This window comes from Pleurodeles waltl, chromosome 7 (assembly GCF_031143425.1).
Source record: "Pleurodeles waltl isolate 20211129_DDA chromosome 7, aPleWal1.hap1.20221129, whole genome shotgun sequence".
Classification (NCBI taxonomy): Eukaryota; Metazoa; Chordata; class Amphibia; order Caudata; family Salamandridae; genus Pleurodeles; species Pleurodeles waltl.
In genome coordinates, this window is record NC_090446.1 from 888,277,764 (window position 1) to 888,292,183 (window position 14,420).

A 14,420-nucleotide genomic window follows, 5' to 3' on the forward strand; every position below is an offset into this window, starting at 1 on the left:
GGTATTCTTGATTACTTGTATTAGTTGTCCCTGATAGGCGTCTGTGAGGGTGGAATTCATCTGGGGAAAAGACTCCTCAGTAAGCTGCTGCGTGGGGAAGGACAGATATGGGATTTCATCTGTGGCCACATTGGTGATATACCGAACGGGTTGCACGCCCATCGGTTCCTGCCATTTCTTTAAGAGGTTTATATGGTATATTTGTTCTCTACCTTGGCCGTGGGGAAAAGCCAATTTATATGTGGTGGGATTAATTTGCTCAATAACTTCTTAGGGTCCTTGCCACCGGGCCAGTAGTTTGTTTCCACAACTGGGAAGGAGGATTAAGGCCTTGTCCCCTACTTTTAAACTATGAAGCACACTTTTAGTATCATACCAATTTTTTTTTGTTTATCTTGTGATTCCCGTAAGGTGTTGTGGGCTTCTTCCCACACCGTATGGAGATTATCCCTCAACTCCCGAGTATACGTCAAGAGGTCTTTTGCCTCGTCTTCAGACTCTTCCCATTGCTCGGCCAGCATTTAGAGAAGAGTCTGAGGAGGTCGTCCGAACAATAATTCGAAGGGACTGTGCCCTAGAGACGACTGAACGTGTGTGCGAATAGCATATAGCACGAGAGGCAATATTTTCTCCCAATCTTTACCTCCTTCGGAAATGCTCTTCCTGAGTAAGGATTTAATTGTCCTATTATACCTCTCCACGAGACCGTCTGTTTGTGGGTGGTACACTGATGTTCTGATCTGCTTCACCCCTAGTGTTTTACTTACTTCTGCCATGAGTCTAGACATAAAAGGGGTCCCCTGGTCGGTTAGTATTTCTTTGGGGAAACCTACCCTGGAAAAGAAATCAATCATTGCTTGTGCAATTACTTTAGTGTGCATACTAGGGAGGGGAATTGCTTATGGATAACGGGTGGCATAGTCCACTAATACTAAGACATATTGCCGTCCCTGACTGGACGGAGAAAGGGGTCCAATAATATCCATGCCCACTCGTGAGAAAGGGGTCTCTATGACTGGCAGGGGCTGGAGCGGAGCAGGTTGGTGTGGAGATGGATTGAACATTTGACATTTTGGACAGTCAGAGCAGTGTCTATGTATGTCCCCAGAAACTCCAGGCCAATAGAACCGCCGGAGTATTGCCTCCTCAGTTTTTTTCCCTTCCGAGATGTCCCTCTCCATTGTCCCCATGAGCTAGATGTAAGACCTGCTGTCTGTGACTTCTGGGAACTATCAATTGTTTCTGCCGCCCTTCCTCTGTATTTGGTATTCTATATAAGAGATGTTTTTGTATAAGAAATTTTGGACCTACCACATGCTCCTCTGGGTTCAGAGCTTGTTGCCACGTGTTTTTCAGTGAGGGGTCGTCTCGTTGACTCTGTCGGAAGTCCCCTGGAACGGTACACACCTTGCTTGCTACTTCTGGGCTAGGACTGGGCAAGGTATTGAGGTATTGCATATAATGTTGTCGCTGTACCCTTTTTTGTCGTCTACTGAGGGTTACCTTTGGGGTTCGACTTACTCCCTCGCCTGCCCCGAAGGGTACTTCCTCCCACCAAGTCTTAAGGGTGTGCTCCTGACCTGCTTTTGTTAACAAAGTGGAAAAGTCCTTATAGTCAGTTCCGATGATGATATCCTCTTCCAGGTGAGGCAGCACACCTACTTTGAGGGTTTCTTTCTCTTCTCTCCACTGTAAGTGTATTAGAGCTACCGGGTAATATCTTTGATCCCCATGTACACATGCGATCAAAACTTGTGCCTGGGGTATTACTTGTCCGTGTCCTACCAACTCCTGTAGTATTACACTCTGGCTACACCCGGAATCGATTAACGCTGTCCTCTCCATGCCATTGAGAAGGAGAGGGAGAGTGTAGGTAGGTTTGTCTCCGCCGGCCCAGAACACTCACCCTTTTGCTACTCCGATCTCCATGGGTTCCTCCGTATCCTTTTTATGTGGGCATTATCTTGCATATGACCCCACTCAGAGCAGTGGTAACACTGGAGGACCAGTGGTGAGATAGGTGGGGTTAGAGGGGTTGTTCGATAGAGAACGGTCTTGTCCCTGTAATAACACTGGCCTTTGTGTTGTTCCTCTCCCTACAGGGGAAGGGGCTGGATGTCTACTGGGGTTGGCCCTGAAATCAGGGCCCCTGTGATACGCACAGGCGAGATCGATAGCTGTTTCATTGGTCAGACCTGGGTGCTGTCTCGCCCAGTTACGGGTGGTACTGAGTAATGCATCCAAATACTGCTCCAAGACTATGATATCGAACATTTCTTCTCTGGTTTTTTCCGTTGGATGCAACCATCTCCCCGCTGCATGTTGCACCCTATAATAGAGGGTGTGAGGATTCTCTTGTTGTTGCCACCTGGTTTGGCGGAACCTAGAACAGTAACTTTCGCTGTCCAGCCCTACCCGTTCCAGTATTGTTTTTTTGATATCTTTATAGGGAAGTGTACCACTGGGGTTGATAGCTTGATAGGTGGCTTGAAGGTGCCCTGTAAGCAGTGGTGTGATATACTGTCTCCATTTCTCTTCCGGCCAACTCGCAGTGCTTGCTACTCTCTCAAAGTTGGTGAAAAATTAATCCTGGTCTTCATGTTCCTGGTACCTTTGCAGTACGCTACTGGGCACATTAGGATGAACCTTCATGTGTGCTATGGTGTCCATAAGCTTTCCTAGGGCTGTTTCATGTACCAGTTGATTGTTCGCCTTTATTGTGGCATGGCTCTTGAGAGCGTTTTGTAGGGCTTCCCGTTCTTCTCTGGCTTCCTTCATTTGCTGCTTCCACATTAGCTGCAGGTGTTGCTGTCCCTCCGCCAGCTGTGCAATTACGTCTGCCATGGTGGGTTTCTCCTCCATTATGATGTGTTTCAAATCCCACTTCTGACACCACTTGTTGCATGATTGGCACGACTAATTATGCAAGGCTCATCGGTTACACAGGTAAGTGTTATTTTATTGGTTGAGTATAGCAGTATTTTGTAATGGATGGTTGTCTCGTGCTGTTTTCACTCTCCAGGTATATACTCCAGGCAGGGGTTCATGGTCTCTTCCTCTTTTCTTTCTGTTCTTTCAGGTCTCTATGGAAGCACATGTGGGAAGAAGAAGAGCAGTCTTGGTAAGTGTTTGTGTTTTATTTTTTCTCTTCCTGTGTCTGTCTTTGCCTTTTCCACCTGTTGTCACTTCCTGGTCTTTGGGGTTTTGTATCTCTCTCTCTCTCTCTCTCTGTCGATACTGCTCTTATGCTTTCCCTTGCTGTTCTGAGGTGGCTTTTCTGATTTCTAATCTGTTCCTTACGGTTGGATGTTTTCTCCTATGATTGCTGGCGCACTGTCACTGTATTGCTTGCGTTTCGTTATCTCTTCCTGTTCAATACCATAGCTCCTGTTGCCATTCCATCACCCTTCTCCTCTTACTCCCGCTCACCCTCCCTCGTGACTTTGTACTTAAAATACGTGCCTTCAAACTCTCTTGACTATGTGCTTGAAATACGTGCCTTCCAACCCTCTTGACTATGTGCTTGAAATACGTGCCTTCCAACCCTCGCCCTATAATTCCCCTCCCGTCCTCCCTATCCCTGCTCAGGTCACTTCCACGCACCTGACTCTGCCATGCTTCTCCTGAAGCATGGAGGGTGGTCGCACTCTGCTCCCCGGAGTCTGCTTTTTCCATCCCCGATTGGGACCTCCGACTTCCTGGTCTTCTCTCTTCTCCTGCACTCGAGTGGAGCGAACTGCTCCGTGATCTCCCTGGGTCCTCCGCTCGCATCTTCCATAGCTCCCTCTTCCTCCTCCTTCTTCCCCGTCTCCTCCGTCGCCTTCCTCTCGTTTGTCTCTCTCTCGTTCGCCCGTCCTCCTCCATAACGCGATGCCGAGCAATTTAAAGGTCCGTTTTCCCACTGGTGCTGACGCAGGACATCTCGATTGGTGGGATGTTGAAACACTTCCGGGTCAGCAGGGGAAGTGCCAGCACAAGCAGGGGAATATTGCGGGCCAACCCAGTCCGGCCCATCACACACACATTAGCACAATGGTGCCTTGCTGGATTAGCACCATAAATTATGGCACTAGTCCGGCAAATCACAGGTAGGCCCATAGGGTATTATGGGAGGGTTAATTTAATGCCTGCCCTGGGCAGGTGCTAAAAATAAAAAAAAAATGGCGCAGAGAAATGTTGTAAATTTCACAGCTCTATTTTTTTGGGCTTCCCTGCATGGGAACGCCCCCCTTCTATCCATTAAACCTGGCACAGGTATAATGTTGCACAAGGGGTTACAAAGTCGCACAATGCATGCATTGCACCACTTTGTAAATATGGTGCATGGTGGGGGCCTCCTTAACACTTCCTTAGCATAAAAAAAAATTATGCTAGAGTGGCACAAGGAGACAAGGATCTTGTAAATATGCCCCATAATTCGAGAGGCTATTGCGTTATACACAATTCTGCAATTCGTGTTAGTGCAAAATGAATCATCTAATCTAAAATAAAAACCTGGACACATTTTGCACTAAAAAGAAAGCTTAAAATGCAAAACCAGCCTTTCGTGTGATTTCCACCCAAAAGGAAATGATGTGAATTTCGTCCAGACCTAGTTTGCATTTGCATTGTATTTTTGTGCTGTCCTTTCTTGATACCCTGAAGGTCGCAGCAGGTCATTTAGCCGACTGCCGAAAGAATATTTGCACTCGTTGTGAAAGAATGTTAAATATAAAAGACTTGGGATGTTTTTTTCTGAGATAATGTTAATGTCTTCTAAAGTAAATTCCATTAATAATGATTATTTCCGAACGAAAGCAACTATTAAATACTTCCTTGCGTAGCTTACACTCAAAGTTCCAGGATATGCACCTTTGATTAGTGTTTTATTTGGGCATGCAAGCGGTGATTAGAGTGGGCATCTTTCCTGTGCCAAGGCCTTGCTGAGATTATATTCTAAACAGTAAACAACAGAAAACGAGTTGGTTTAACCTTTTCATTGGGCCAGTTTCCAGAAATATGTAACCTCAGTCTCTGGCCAAAGCAGGTTTAGCAATAGACTGCTACCAACACAGTGATGATATGGATTTTGAAATGATCACTATAATGGCAAAACTGCGTAACTAACGCAGTCAATATTGAATAAAAGCATTTTCTATATGTTGTGGTTTAAAAATAAGTCAAAACTTAGTAAACTGTGCTTCCAGCCTCATTTTTCGTGTGCTGTTTTCCCTATTTCTTTCCTGCACAGTGATCTCGAACAAGAAAACCTCAGGGGCGTGGTCCACGTGTTTTCTATGACTATCTCCTGTTGCTGGGATCGGGACTATGATTGACTCTGCTATGTCTATGGTATCCAACTGTATCTCGGAGGCAAGAGTGAATATAGATCCCTTACTAGCGAGCCGGATGTTTGTTGGTTGGTTGCAACCAGCTACAGATGAGCCAGAATTGCCTACTGGCCCTCAGGTAAAATTTCATCGTTCTTAAGTAGTTTTTTTCCTCTTTTCTCAGTGCAATATGGAGGTGGTTAGTATGCAGTGTGTGCTGGTAGGTATGTAGATATTTCTTGCAGTAAAATTATGGCTGTTGTCATTTTAGTAGGACAAGGTGGGAGAGGCAGCGAATTATGGTGTATTTCAAGTGTCTGAGGTCTGTCCTTCCACAGTGCTCTTCTACCGCTTACAATCTTTCAACCAATCCTCTGCTGAGTGCTGCTTCCTATAACATGATAACCATACCTCAGTGGTCATCACACGCAACATGGAAACCTATCCACATAGAATGAAATCAAAGACAACACCTGGTCAAGCACACACCCTAGATAGTGTAACATGTTGCCCATATAGGCAAGCCCTTGAGAGCCACACATAGACTCTGAATTTTATTCTTTTGGCAAGCATATTGAGAGACCCCGCGTAGTTGTACCCTGGTTTGGGACCTGTGATAAGCGAAGCCCGCCTCTGCATATGAGCAAAGTCAAGAAGACCTGCTTAGCTAGATCAGCCTGTATAAAGGACTTTCAGGTTTGTGCTGATAGAATACACACTCCAAACGATTTTGATGCTCACACTTTCACCCTCCCTGTTTCTTATGTGTTCTGGAGGGATTTCCTTCAAACTTATTAGACTGCCACCCAAATTCTCAAGCTTACAGCTTCCAGGTCCGAGCCTTTGTTTTCTTTATTGTCACATCTTCCTCTCTGTTTGAAATAGTTTGTGCATAATGTACACAATGTTGTGCCCATTAGTGAGCAATCTTGTCTGAAGGCACTTGTACTGATGGATGCACCTCTTTTATTCTGCTTAACCATGTTTGTGTTAGAGGTTGTGTTCTGGAGCTTAAGGTCAGACTCACTCTTGTTTTTCACTTTGCACAGTGCTTGTTTGTGCTGGTGTAAACACCCACACTTGTATGAGACTGCACCACTTGATATGGCTCTCAGTGGATTTTCTAAGCACAGCACAATTGTTTAGCAATGTATTGTGTCAAAAAACGATAAACCCTACAAATCTAGGTGGTCCCTACAGCTAAGGGTGATCTGTAATAGTAAAAATATCACATTTGTTTAAGAGTGATTGTTAGAAGGTAATGCTGTACTGCAGTTTAGTAGATATGGCAGGAGCTGTGAGTGATGCAAGCTGCAGTGGAATACTTTGAGCCTTGACACTTCTTTTTTTACAAATTAAGACTGATGACCCTGCAGCTTTGAAATCACTAGTTTCCAACCAGACTTAGGCCCTAATTAGGACTTTGGCTGTCTTTTTACAAGACCGCCAAAGCCGTGGGGCCGAAAGACCGTCAGCGCTGGCAGTCTTAAGACTGACGCATTACGACTGCCTTCAGATTTCCACCCAAAATTGGGTGGAAATCTGACAGCAGTCACGCTGTCAGTCGGCGGGGAAGTAGAGGTTCCACTGCAGGCACTGCCACACCAAAAGTATGCCGCACGCCTTATTATGACCCGTAATCCAGCATGGTGGTGTCCTGATGGTGGGGTGCTGCCGAGGTGGAAGCGCTGAGAGCTCCTCGATGATGAGGTAAGTGATCGTCTGACAGGGGAGGGGGCTGGGAGGGTGTGTGTGCATGTGTGCGTGCATGTGTGAGTGTCGTGGATGCATGGGGAGGTGGGTGCGTGTATGTTGGTGAATACGAATGGATGGGGTGACTGCGTGTGTGCTGTGCGGAAGGGGGAGAAGTGAATGGGAGGGGGGTGTGAATGGATGCATGCAGGTGAAGGGCGAGGGGACGTGAATGTGGGTATGTGCTGGAGGGGGAAGTGGAGAGGGGAGTGAATGCGTGCGTGTCTGTGGTGTTTGTGTATGTATGTCACTGTGAATGGGTGTGTATGTTGCATTTGCGTGGGTGAGTGGGAGTGTGTTTGTGTGTAGAAGTGTGTGAGTGCATGCGTGCAGGTTTGTGGACGTGTGTGTGAATGTATCCTGGTAACAGGAATGCTTATTTCCTGTGGCCAGGATGCAAGCCTGCCAGAAAAATGCTACCGTATTACGGTGTCGGCCATGCTGGAGGTGCTCACCTCCAGTCATGCGGACCGCGGAAAAGCGTCAGGACAGGCGGAGTATCGGAAGTTTGGCTTCAGCCAGGCTGCCAAACTCATAATTTGGCGGTCTTCACTGCCAACCCGTCAGCCCAGAGACCACCACCGCAGCCCTGTCGGCCTTCGGACCTCCACGGTCGTAATGAGGGCCTTAGTCATGAGTAGCTATATCATTCATTAAGTATTTAAGGCTTTATTTTTGGTAAGTGAAAATCTGTCAAATTTTGGTTGACCTGTTGTCCTCTCACCAGTCGTTTTCCCTGCCCAATGTAAACATGTAGGATGGTGGTTTTGCCACTGCCAGCTTGATTGTCAGGGAAAACCCTATTGACAGAGGCACTCCTGTTGGAAATGCCTTCAATAGACTCCCCTACTTACTGTAGTTCCTTGAATGCCACAACCGCCAGCATTTTTCTGTTGGGTCAGCAAAGTAAACTAAGGTGGTCTTGGTCAGAAAAAGTGCAGAAATATCATCAACATGATAACTGAAAACAGCCAACTCAAGTGGGCCATGAGTTTTGTTTTTCAAACACATAGCTCCACCCTGGGGTCTGTCTTCGAAGAAAGCAAATTTAGCTGTAGGTCCAAAATGGCAGATTTGTCGTGCCATTTTTTCTTTTACCTATGTGGGTCTAGGCAAAAGAAGCAAAAACATTAACACAGCTTTGACCTTTAGCTATGGGGACCTTCCTTTCACTTAATGATTATCTTAGAATATAAATATTTAACTAGGAGACGCTTTATAATTCAAGGTAGAAAAGCTTGAAAATAAATGTAAAGGTATGACATTCGCCTTCACTCTAAGTGGGATCTTGAAATAAACGATGTTTTGAGACCACTGTGATGTGAACACACATTGACGTTAACAATGAAATAAAGCATTTTTATGATAGATAATCAGTCTGTTCACCTTTTGTCTCAAGACCAATTATTTGATATTACATTTCAATTAATACTTTAAAGGAAGAATGATGACCTACATAAACTATATTAAAATGCAGGTTTTGACAAAACAAATTCAAATTACAAAACCAAATACAGCTATACGTAAAAAGGCATCTTCCCACCCTAATAATATTGACTGTAACTAGACCTCATTCTCAATTATACTTTCATATATGGGATTTCTATTTTTTGCTGTAGGTTAAACAATTCAACCAGTTACTGATGTAGCAATATTAATGACGCTGTGGCAAAACGGCAACACACTTAAGCCCTGAATACAGCTATAAATAGTTGTATGCGGACAGGTTGACCTTCATGACCCACCTTCCATAACTTATTTAGAATTTATGCAGCAGATAGTGAACAATTTGGCAATTATGGCAAATCTAAAATCATGCAGGAAACATTGGCATTGGAAAATCACAATATCTATATGTGACCCTAGAAATGGGTTAAAATGTGTGCAATGGTTGTGGAAACATGGGCTCATGAAGGTGTCTAAACATGAGAAATCATATGAAACAATTCCACTGCATCAGAGCAGAATGTTTTTGTGGCAATTGTGCTTGCAACAATTTGCTTAGAATCTCATACAAGCGCGAAACTAGACAACATATCATCCACACTTCAATATGATGACACCTTAACTGTGCAGAAAAACCTACTTTAAGCTATTGTTTTATACATTGCACAATTTCTGTGAGTGAGCATAGGAGGGGGTGAGAAAGAACAAAAGTAACATTTTTTTTTCTCTAATTGCAAATATTATTAGGGTTAAATTGCATATTCTGATTTTCTGGGTACAACTGATAGTTTATTCATAATAATAATGTTGAAGAAAAGACTAGGAAGCTGACCAGATACTACACACACCCTTCCAGAGACAAAACAAACACACTCACGAAAGGGGAATGTTCAAGAGGGAAGAGAAGGCAAGGGAAAATCCTAAGAATACTAAATAAATAGGTAATGAAATATAATACAACATATAAAATATTGTCTGAACTCTGAAATATACCTAAAACTCTTGAGGTGAACAACCTCCGACTTCACAGCCCCTCTGAACAATTTGGCTATTTTGAGTAGTTTGCTGAACATAGATATTCCATATCAATTTCTGAGAGCTCTTGCAACCATTAAGTCCCATTCGCGCACCTTTACATCAGGGTCAGCCTTGTGCACACCTCGGTTTACCTTTTCTTTTTTATTGTTCTACTAATTCCCCCTCTCTCCATATTTCGGTATATTCCCTGACCCAAGTGGGAAACACTTCGGTACAACGTTATCTTCTACAAAATAAATCAAAATGTGAGATGCCTTTTGTGGTATGTGGTGGGAATCTGTACACTTCCAACCTTTTGTATATTTCACATTTCCGGACTCTCCCCACAGTCATTAACAATAGTATTCACTCTTTTAATGTTCTATTAATGTTCAATTGACCCTTTAGACCATTTTATTCTCTCCGGGATAGTACAGAGAACACCTATTGTGAAAAATGCATCTACCTTTTAGAAAGGTCTCAATTTCCTATGAGGTCAGTTAAATCCCATTGTTTCTTAGAAGTATTGTTAGGTTACTATCTCTGCTAAATACCGCTTCAAAAAATGTAATCACTGAACATAGGGTTATTTGATTTGGTATGTTAATGTTAGTCCACTTAGAATAAATGTCTAGTGACACCAATAATAACAAAGGAGCAGGTTTCAAAATATCCCGGGGAATTTCCTATTATAGGCCCTTACAGATCTCCCTACACACAGTGCATAATTTGTGTTAAAAAAGTGCCGGTTCCCGAAACTTTGCTCAGAAGTCAGTGGCCGGTGCACTTAAATATCAGTGTGGTGAATACCAAGGTTGGTAGTCTTTAATCCACTACCAGACAGTTCCTATCAATTTTAGTCGCTCTTGCAGACTCCTGCTTCCTTACTTTGCCGCGCTTTTTCCGTAAACCTCTATCTCACTCTTTCCGATCTGAGGTTTTTTTGCTCTTCCCCTCTGTAAATATTTGAGGCAGGGCAATAAGTACCGGTCCCCCCAAAAAAGTGCCAGTGTCTCCCACTGACAACCACCAGCTCAAATTGTGTACTGCCTACATACCACGGGTGGGGTCCTCACCTTTCCGACCTTGTTGCTCATATTAAATCAAAAACCTCTCTCCCTCATCTCTTAACTTGTTAATTCATGCCTGCCCATCAGTAGTTACTCCTCAGTCTTTCTTTTAACACCTACCCCGATGCCCTACATGTGCCAAATCAGTCACACACATCCTTAAACTCTCTAGATGCACTAGTCTTGTCTCCCTGCAAAATTGAGCATCCAGTGCCAAAAGCTTGTCTTTGATACTATCAAATTACTTCTCCACTTCGCTAACACCTGTGCAACTCCTTGTTTCCTGTACCTTTCTACGGGTCAGTTTAAGATTAGCTCCTTATCCATTTTCCCCGGCTATTAATCATCCATTATGCACTCATCAGCAATAATGCACACCTTAACATGATCTTCAAACCACCATTCATCTCACGTCTCAAAGTTACTGTGATTTTCCTTCACTAATCATGAAAGTCAATCAGCTGTCTTCATTGCAAACCCAGGTATGTACTTAACTAATGACATGATAGTTCTGCAAAACCTATATCATTGCAAACCCAGGTATGTACTTAACTAATGACATGATAGTTCTGCAAAACCTCTATCCACTTGCAAACCCTTGAAGAGACATCATCTAGACTTTTCATGCCAAAAATATCAAGATAAAATTTTAGAATTTTCTGACAGCCCAAAACACAGACAAAGCCTCTCTTTTGATTGCATAATAGTTATTTTCATCCCAACACAATGCTCCTGAAGCAAACACTATCATAACCTTTTTATTGTCATACTTCTGTTTCAGAATGACCAGAAGTCTCTAATCGTTTGCATATGTGACTAGATAACAAGGCAATCTAGGTATATAACTTTGTAGGTTATGGACATATACAAGGCATCATTTAATGTTCTCAAATTTCCTTTCACATTCCCCATTCAATACAAAATCAGCACCCTTCCTTAGCAGGGCACTAATGGCAGAGGCTTTTCTAGCAAAATCAGGAATGAAATTCTGCATCCCTTAAAAAGTTGGTACTTCTTTTTTCTTCAAGGGTTTAGGAATATCATGGATGGTATTAACTAACGCATCCTTGGGTCAATTTCAATGCAAAGATACCAGGGCACTCCTGAAAGTAGTCCACAATGAATGAGAGTCCGATGTTCCAGAAGATAGTTTTCACATGGCAGAAAACTTTAATTCCTTATGTTAGACATAACACATATTTATCCAGAATACAGCCTACACATGTTTCGTCCAACAGGACTTTTTCAAGGCAGAATTGTAAACGATGGGACATATCCATATATAACCAATTGGATGAAAAATGAATTCCTGAAGCAACTAGTGGTGTTTCCTAATTTAAGGGTTCTTGAATTATGGAAAACGTTGAAGCCATGGAGGCAGCTCTCGATGAATCTGGGTATAATGTACAATGGAGGGCCCTGATTAGCCCATCAACTGTCCACACCGGCCTCTACCCCAGGCCAACACTGCCTCCTTGTGTCAAATTGTCCTTGTGGATATCGTATGATTTACATAGTTTAATTCTGATCAACAGAATTAGCAGTTTTTGGCCTTCAAAGTCAGAAGCTTATCTTTCAAAATGCCAAGTACCCTTCTTATTCTGTGTGCATTTTTATTCCAAACTGTTTCAAAGGACTGAAATTTAATTTTAGAAAAAATATAACACCCAATAAGTACCTTAGAAGGCTAGTCTTTAATCGTTGAAACATTGAAGCTGCAGAGCCTAACACAATGCCTTACAATTACAATGAAGAATACTAAAGGGTCTGGCAAAATCTGTGAGGTCCTTCAACTCACACATCTTGCCCTAGTGGTAAATTGAAGTGAGATTTTAAGTAGTGAGATCATGTGGTAACAGTGGTGCGTAAAGTAAAAGTCTATAATGTAAATATGCCCAATAGAAATAAGTTGATGGATATGGTGGAAAAAGTACATTGTTCATGATGTACATTGATTATCTTGAGCACTTAGAAACGGTAGTTGTTATGTAAGTTTCTGCAAATATAAGTAGATGCTGGATAGTTTCTTCTGCTTGTTGCCTAAATTGGGGTAGGCTAGTGCAGACGTATATGGCTCTGAAGCAATAAATAGTAAATTCTGTGTTTATTCTCAGGAAAAGAAGCTCCGTCCATCGGTCAGTAAGAAATATCTACCAACTGTCCAATACAGAACTATTGTCTGAGCTCAGGCCCAAACATTCTGAAGTAGAACCATATTGTTGGTTCTGTTAAAAAAGTGGACAACTGATCCGGATATCACCCGTAATGTAGTTAATTGTTTCATATTTCTACAGACGTAGAGGTAATGTAGAATTGTACATTAAAACAAATTAGACAACAGATCTGTGACGATTTGCCTTTACAAAGAATCATCACATGGAATGGGAAGAAAGGAAAGGGGTAGGAAATAAAGGGGACAAAAAAGGATAAAAAGGAGACTGAACCAGCCAGGACTTTGAGGAAACAGAGATAAATGTTGAAGACCAGACCATACGAGTGGGGTAGAAAAACATTCCTTAATCTCATGGAGAATATGGGGTCTGCAAGAAAATGAAGAGCATGTCCTTAATAATCAATTGAGAACATGGGGCCCTAAGTTCCAAATGCAGCTCCATGGTTCTTAAAGAATGGTGAATAACCTTTGTGCTTTGTAGTCCCATATATTTACCACAACAAAACATGAAAAATATGGAAGTCAAAAGATCCATGACAAAAATATCGAGTTTTCTTAGCTAAAAAGTAAATGAGGTAAAAATTGTCTACAAATATCTACTACCAATATATTGACTGCAAAAGCGGAGCTTGTTAAATTAAATGATAGACTATAAAACAATCTGCTTAAAAATCTAGTTTACCAGCATTACTGTAAAATAATGAATAAATATAAATATAAATGTGTGTGTGTGTGTGTGTGTATTTTCACCACTTGACATTATCTCACGAAACAATAAATTCTGGCCTAAAATAACTATAACTCGCGCCCTCACTATGCACAGTTTTGTCATCATTTAAATAATTTCAGATGTTACAGTTATGTTATCAATTATGTCTAGGATTAGTCATGATTGATGTAGTATGAGAGGTAATTAGCAGTGCTTGGCAAGGGCATGAGTTGTAGTTACTTTAGGGTTACTTGAAATAACTATAGTGAATTTCAGTTGTATTGTTCATTTAAAATCATATGTTTTAACTGACATTTTCAGTCACCTAACAAGAACGTTCCTTTAACGTTTGTTTTTGTCAATGAATTTCTAAGGCTTTTTTAAATGCAAAGTAAGATATTATTACTGTTGAACCTGGCCCTCTTTGCAATGTAAGCCCCAAATATTTTGCCTCTTCTCTCCTATTGTTTCTGACCTATGTTTGTTGGCTTTAGGACCCTGGGCATTTAACCACTGCTAACCAGTGCCAAGGTGCATATGCTCTCTGTCTAAATTGTATTGGTGATTGGTTTATCCATGACTGGCGTATTTGATTTACTAGTAAGTCTCTATTTTAGTGCACCTGGTGTAGCCAGGGCCTGTAGATCAAATGCTACTAATAGGCCTGCAGCACTGATTGTGCCACCCACATGAGTAGCCCTGGAAGCATGTCTCAGGCCTGCCATTGCAGTGTCTGTGTGCAGTTTTTAACTGCCAATTCGACCTGACATATGAACCCACATGCCAGGCCCCAAACTATGGGGGTTATTCTAACTTTGGAGGAGGTGTTAATCCGTCCCAAAAGTGACGGAAAAGTGACGGATTTACCACCAGCCGTATTACGAGTCCATTATATCCTATGGAACTCGTAATACGGCTGGTGGTATATCCGTCACTTTACCGTC